Here is a 7,459-nt window from a genome sequence, read left to right as displayed (position 1 = left end):
TAATGTGACGTCATGTCTATTTAAATCAAGTAGAGGTGCTATTTGTCGCCTCCCTGCGGCAGCTGACTGCGTTACGTTTCCAACGATGCAGAGCAATCATTCTAGAGGTCTGTACGTGTCTTAAAGTGAAACCCGAACCGCCATATACCCGAGACCGTGTGGCTCGACCCTACCCGCACCGAACGATACATTCAGATTTTAAGCCCGAACCCGACCCGAACTCGAAACCGCTTACTATATAATTTCTTCTCCTAGCAAGTCCTGCTGCAATAGGCTGTATTTCATGTAAGCATATAGGCAACATTCTGAACAATACTGAAACAGTAAACATACACAGTTTTAACAAGGCACAGCAGCCCCTTAGTACACTAGAGCAGAAGTGGTGGGGGGGTTACCATTTATATAATGAAAGTTCACTTGGTGCAGAACAATCTGGAATAATATGAAACACTGCAACAGTCCCCTCCATTCAGCCTGAACATGTTCAGATTGTAGCATCTTTGTGACAACTCAGCTAAAAACAATCTAAACACCGCGCAAAGAATATAACAGAGCGCATGTGTTTCAACATGCATTTTTGAAAAAGTGAAGTTTATTTTTTTTACTTGACATGGTGTTTAAAATGTGCCGGTCCTGCGAGGGACGCTGAAGAAAAAGCGAGACGTGGTGTAAATGTCAAAGACAATCGTCCAGCATGTGTTTACATAGGAAAACAATGGGAAAACAGAACAGACGTGCACAAAAACACGTTCGGTGTGAACGGCCCCTAACTCGTCCATTCGCGCGTGTCTGTGAGTGAGAGCTCGTGCGCGAAACAAGTTCGGTAAGCCTGTTTATTTTTTCATACATACAAATCCGAACCTGACCCGAACCCAAAGCCCTACTTGAAAAACTGACCCGAACCCGGCCCGAAACCCGTCGGGTTCTCGAGTCCTGTCGGGTTAGGTCAGGTTGAAGACCTCTAAACCTTCCCACATGGGTTAAAGGGTTAACTCACCCAAAAAAGGAAAATTCTCTCATCATTTACTCCTCCCTCCACCCCCACCCCACCCCACCCCACCCCACCCTACCCTACCCTACCCTACCCTACCCTACCCTGTACCTTTACCCTGCTGTTCATTCACCCACAGCTTATGTATATACATAGGCTATATAGCCTATAGACAGAGATGTGATGCCATGTACGGTATTCAGTGTTATGCTTAGAATATGAAAACATGAGGCAGTGAAAATGCATGTTAGATCCAGTGTACACAAGACCTCTCTCTCCGTCAGAAGATATCCATATATCATAGTTCTGTCTGATATCCAAAACCAGTCAACATCAACAGCTTGTTATGTTAACTTACTCTCCTACCAGCCCAAGAGTCAGCTGGGGGAATACAGAAGAAGGCAGGAGACGAAGTGATGGTAAAAATGAGCAGAGTTTATTGAATAATCTTGAGAGTTTAGTCTATAGGCATGCACGCGAGTACTTCAAAACAACGCGCGAGACAACGCAAAACTACAATGGCAGACTACAGGACTGTGTTTGTGCTGCTCAAGATTTTGAGTTTATTGACGCTTCTCCAGCAAAGTAATTGTAGTAATAAAGCAACCTCAGCGTCCGTCCAGACAAAATTGTTCGATGCTTTCGCCATCTTCATTGTTTGTATTCACCGCTCTGTGGAAGAATGCTTATGTGCATAGGCGCATAGTGTTTCTTTACAAAGTGACATCGCCAATTACTGGCCTGGCATGCATAATACAGCGTTTTTAGTCGTTTTCGCTGATCCGTGTGAACGGGGATCGTTTTGACAACGTTGTCGTCTGTACGCGAAACTTTTCAAAAACGCAAAGGAAAAACGTTTCTGATTTTAGTACATCGTTGTCATGTAAACTTACCCTAAGATGTGTATGACTTTCTTTCTTCTGTGGAACACTAGAAGAATATCTCAGCTCTGTAGGTCCATACAATGCAAGTGAATGGTGATCATGCCTTTTCAGCCCAAAAAGGAGACAAAGTTAGCATAAACATAATCCATCAGACTCCAGTGGTTTATTCAATGTCTTCTAATGCAATCCAATCGGTTATGGGTGAGAACAGACCAAAATAGAACTCCTTTTTCACTTTACATCTTGACAGCAGTCTCCTGGGTGAACATGATTTCAAGCTCGATTACACATCCTACAGCACCATCTAGTGCTCTGTTTATTCTTCAACCACTAGGAAGTGTGATCGAGCTTGATATAATGGTCTTGCCTAGAGAGTGCAATGGCAAGGTGTACTGTGAAAAAGGAGTTACATTTTGATCTGTTCTCACCCAAAACCAACTGGATCACTTCAGAAGACATTGATTAAACCACTGGAGTCTTATGGATTACTTTTATGTTGACTTTATCTCCTTTTGAAGCTTCAAAGGTCTGGTCACAATTCACTTGCATTGTATGGACCTACAGAGCTGAGATATTCTTCTAAAAACTTTGTGTTTAGCAGAAGTTTGAAAGTCATACATTTCTGGGATGGCATGAGGGTGAGTAAATGATGAGAGAATTTTCATTGTGGGGTGAACTATTCCTTTAATTAATAGAGCAGAGTACACAGGGGGTTGTTACCCACAGCATACAGTGTAGATAAATTGTTTACCACTCAAATCACACTGATACAAATAAGAATATCTTTGTCTAATATCCTTTAATTAAGGATATCTGACTCGCATTTGATTAAACTGAGGAGCAAGTTACCACCTTTATTTGATGAGCTGGAGGACCAGTGAGGTGTGTTAGTTAAGGGCTCCACCAATAAAGGCCTTCACCATATGAAATTAGTTCACAGTCAGATGTAAGTGCATCATGTTAAATCAAAGTTTTGCCATGTGAATCAAACCACAATTTTGCAAACATATTGTTTTTTATTATAATTATATTTACAGGACAGTAGAGGCAGACAGGAAAGCAGTGGAGAGAGATGGAGAATGGGACCAAGACATGATCCAGGCTGGATTTGAACTAGGGCCCCTGTGAGCCAACAGCTCTAATGTATTATGACCTAGTGTGCTACCTTCTGCACTGTCTCCAATGCAAATGTAAATAAATAAAATGTAAAGTGCTGTTACACTGTCCCTATTTAATTTTCAGATATTTTCAGTCACTGGACTCATTTTGATGGTTAACAGTTTCTTAACTGCTTTAAATTAAAATACAGTTCCTGCACAGAAAGAATTTTTGTATGATCGGAAAACACCATGCATTTCAGTAAAAAAGTTTAACGGTTAACTGATAACAGATCTTTATTACTCATAAACATAAATGAAGCATAGAGGAGCTATTATTATCATCATCATCAGAGATAATAGTTGAGGAACCATAGTTCATAAGCTTCACATCATGTTTTGCATTTGAAAATCATCTTAATCTGCAGTGTTGAGCAAAATTAAAAACATTGCATTATTTAGTCTCTCTGCATTTAATTTTTGCTTCTTTAAAGATGTAGTAGTGAAACCTTCCTTGCTCTCCTTTTGTGACAATAGAAAAAAGTTAAAATTGTAATTATAGCAAGATAGAAATGGAAAAGGAGATACCGTAGTGTTCGGTAAATGACAGGACAGCAAAAACTTAGCATATCCTGTCAATCAAGCTACAGAAATTGAATACACTACCATTAAGCAAATACATGGGAACATGTTTGTTAATATATTTATGTAACACAGTCTACATACTCAAACTTAGCCTAGTGTTGCAATATTTGTAACTTTTGTTTTGGTATAATGAACTGGAATAATATCCAGTTCCTCTGGACACAGTAGACAACTGAAAGCTCTGACTGTGGATGACTCCGCATTAGTTAGTTTTGTCCTCCAGGCCAGATCATCAGGACTTGTAAAAGGATGAAGGCTGTCTTTGCTGAGGATGTTGGACCTGTCTTTCATGCTAAGAGTTTGATGCACTAAATGTAAATGTGGTTAGATATGCAAACACTTAAAGGAATTCTCAATGTTCAAAACAAGTTAAGCTCAATTTACAACATTTGTGGCATAATGTTGGTTACCACTAAAAGTAATTTAGACTCGTCGCTCCTTTTCTTTTAAAAAGAGCAAAAATCTGGGTTAGTGAGGCACAATGGAAGTGAATGAGGCCAATCCATAAACTTTAAAATACTCACTGTTTCATATAGCCACAAGACATAAACAATGTGTTAACAAGATTTTAGTGTGATAAAATCACTTACTAATCATTTCTGTGTACAGTTATCCAACATTTTCCTGAGGAACCACTGGGTGTTGCCATGATGATTCTAATTGCCTGTTTTCTGTTTCTGGTCTCGAGACACAATGTAAATCTAACCGAAATGAGCGATCCAGAAGGAGAACAACAACCATTTAAGTGTTATTTGGAGTAAAAATGAATTTCATGCTCAAATTGTGCAGTTGTTGGCTGTCATAACTCAAAGTAGTTAATGAGATCAACGTAACTAACCTCGGACCATCGCTTCATGTCATCTACTCGGGTGAGGCACTTTAAAAAAAAAAGTCATCTTGACTCTATATACTATTGAACCACGTTTTTTTTTTTTTTTTTGGACAATTTCTACAAATGTAATACTTTACCCGCTAAGAATAAATGCATATGCTGGTGAAAACGCTGGAAACTGGAAATTGAAAACAGGTGAACCATGGAACACTTCCGCATTCAGTAAAAAGGTGGATATCCAGTTTTACAACTTCGTTGCCATGACGACATAATGGCGAAAACCTAAAAATTCTAAAATGACTGTAAAAACAAAGATTTAACATTTCTATTCTGTTCAGTCATTTTTGACCAAAATAAATTTTTTCTTATATAATAAAAATGGTTTTGTTTATCTGAGCGGTATAGACTTTTCCTCCACTTGTTATCTGAACACACAAAAGAAAATTGGACTTGATTCGATAAGTCTAAGTGGTTGTAAAAAAAAAAAAAAAAAAAAAAAGCAACACCTTTGCTGTTTGTGGTGAGAATTGACTGACCATAGGAAATGAATGGGAAAGATTTAAAAAACAGAGGAAAGTTTTTCAGCCACAACGCAGAAAACACACACACATAAATTAAGGAGTGAGACTTGCAGAGTGCAGAACATACTGACAAAAAACATTTGTAACTTCTGAATGAGAGATTCTAGGTGTGTGTACTCACCGGTCACACATCAGACTCGCCGACTCACGATGAAGAATTGTACATAAAATGTATTAGATATCCGCAAAACTCAAATCTGGCAATATTTGTCCTGACCTTAGACCTGTAAACTTTTCCTGGGACACGGATCAAAAGCAATTTTTTATGTTTTTCTCTTATATCGTTTCACAGGTGTTTTTGCTGCTGTGAGGGAAAAGTGAACAGGTCAATACAATTCAATGTCACACACAGACTCGGTAAAAGAGGTTTATTTTTATTTTCAATTATTATTAAAAATACAGATACTCTATTTGTTGTTTTATTATTAAATTGTAATTTTATATATATATATATATATATATATATATATATATATATATATATATATATATATATATATATATAATATGGGTCATTAGGGTTAGGGTTAATCAAATAAGGTTGCCCGAAATTATAAAAATCTAAAAATCTAGTTATAAAAGAGGAACATTTGTAGAAATGTAATATTTGAGTCCATATTGGTGTTGTACATAAAAAAATAAAAAATAAAAGTTATAGCATTTTCTACAAAAATAAATCAATAATTTTAATGAGAGTGATTTAACCATCAAGTAAAAGGTATTGAAGACCTGCTTTCATTACATTTTTATTACACGTCAGTGTACAATATGTAATACATTTTTTATGAATGTTTTCAAACATATTTTTCAATGTAACAATTTATTTATTTATTTTCATTTATTTTCAAATACAAATATCCTGAATTTTTGAGTCTTGAATATCAACACAATTTCTTAGGGTAACTCCGATTGATCTGAACAAAATGTATCTTATCATAAAAATATTTTATAAACTTCAAACCCAGACATGAGTCTAAAAAGGTCCTCTCTGTTTTATGGTTTTCTTGTCAAATGACAACAAAATGGCTTTCTGCATGTTGGTTACACCACCTGACTTTGATTTGGTGGACAAAAGTTTTCAAATATTAATTATATTTTAAAACAAAATGGTATCACTGATTTGTTTTAAGATATAATATATATATATATATATATATTTTATATTAACTACTTATGCCAACATTTTTTTTAATTTTTTTTTTTTTAATGAATTTCAGCTTTTAATGAGACTTTTATTTTTGACACTAGCCCCCAGAAAAATTAATTACTCAGAAATTGAAAACATGTTCATCATAGCAGAGGTGTATTCAAGTAAATATTTTCTGTGAATTACATTTTAATGTATTTTTGAATAACTCAATGGATCCGTAAAAAAATCAAATAAATGAGTGTCATTAACCCAAGTGTGAAAGTAACATTGGTCACGTAAACTTTAATTGAGGTATTGGCATTTCTCAAAAAGTAGCATTTACTGGGCTCTGTGTAAACTCTTTCCACTGGTAAAGTGTATTCTGGTCATATGAGTTCACTGACACATACCTTAGAGACCTTTAATAAAGTTATGAAAACTCAAAATACAATAATTAACCTATTAATAAAAAAGTTTGAGAATCATCTTTAGTTATTTTTAACAGAGTTTAGACCATCATTATCTAGGTAGACTTGTAATTCAGTGAAGCATGTGCTGACTGTTTTCCTGAAAAATCGAGGTCAGAAGACCACATAAGATTTTGCACACTTGATGTACTGTATTTGTGTTACAAAATGAGGACAGAGACATAGTTTTTAGACTCCATGTTTACTACTTCACTTTATTATTATTATTATTAGTGTAACATTTAATAAATCATCAATTTACCAACATAAATGCATACTATAGACTATGAATGCTCACAGCATTTCAAAAGGTCCGGGAATAGTCTTACAGAGGGCCTTTAAAGATAGATGACTGTTGAGATAGCTATAAAATTTTTACATTACCATCATGCTTTGAAGTGAAAACGACAAAGGATATGAGTAATTTTTAGCAGAAGTTTTGTCGCTACTATAAATCTAAAAAGTGTGCATTACTTTAGAAATACCCCAGAGATTTCAGGCATCTCTTTGCATTTACAAAAGAAAGAGGAAAAGATTTCAGCAATTTTTAAATAATAAAATGTCACATTTCAATTATTAATAGCCACGTAAATAAAAAGAAACCAAGTATGCTCTCACTGAGCACTTCATTAGGAACACCTGTACACCTTCTTATTCATGCGATTATCTAATCAGCCAATCATTTGGCAGCAGTGCAGTGCATAAAATCATGCAGATATGGGTCAGGAGCTTCAGTTAATGTTCACATCAACCATCATAATGGGGAATAAATGTGATCTTTGTGATTTCGACCGTGGCATGATTGTTGGTGCCAGACGGGCTGGTTTGAGTAT

This window comes from Myxocyprinus asiaticus, chromosome 9 (genome assembly GCF_019703515.2).
Source record: "Myxocyprinus asiaticus isolate MX2 ecotype Aquarium Trade chromosome 9, UBuf_Myxa_2, whole genome shotgun sequence".
NCBI classification, from domain to species: domain Eukaryota; kingdom Metazoa; phylum Chordata; class Actinopteri; order Cypriniformes; family Catostomidae; genus Myxocyprinus; species Myxocyprinus asiaticus.
Note: the sequence above shows the minus strand (reverse complement) of the source record.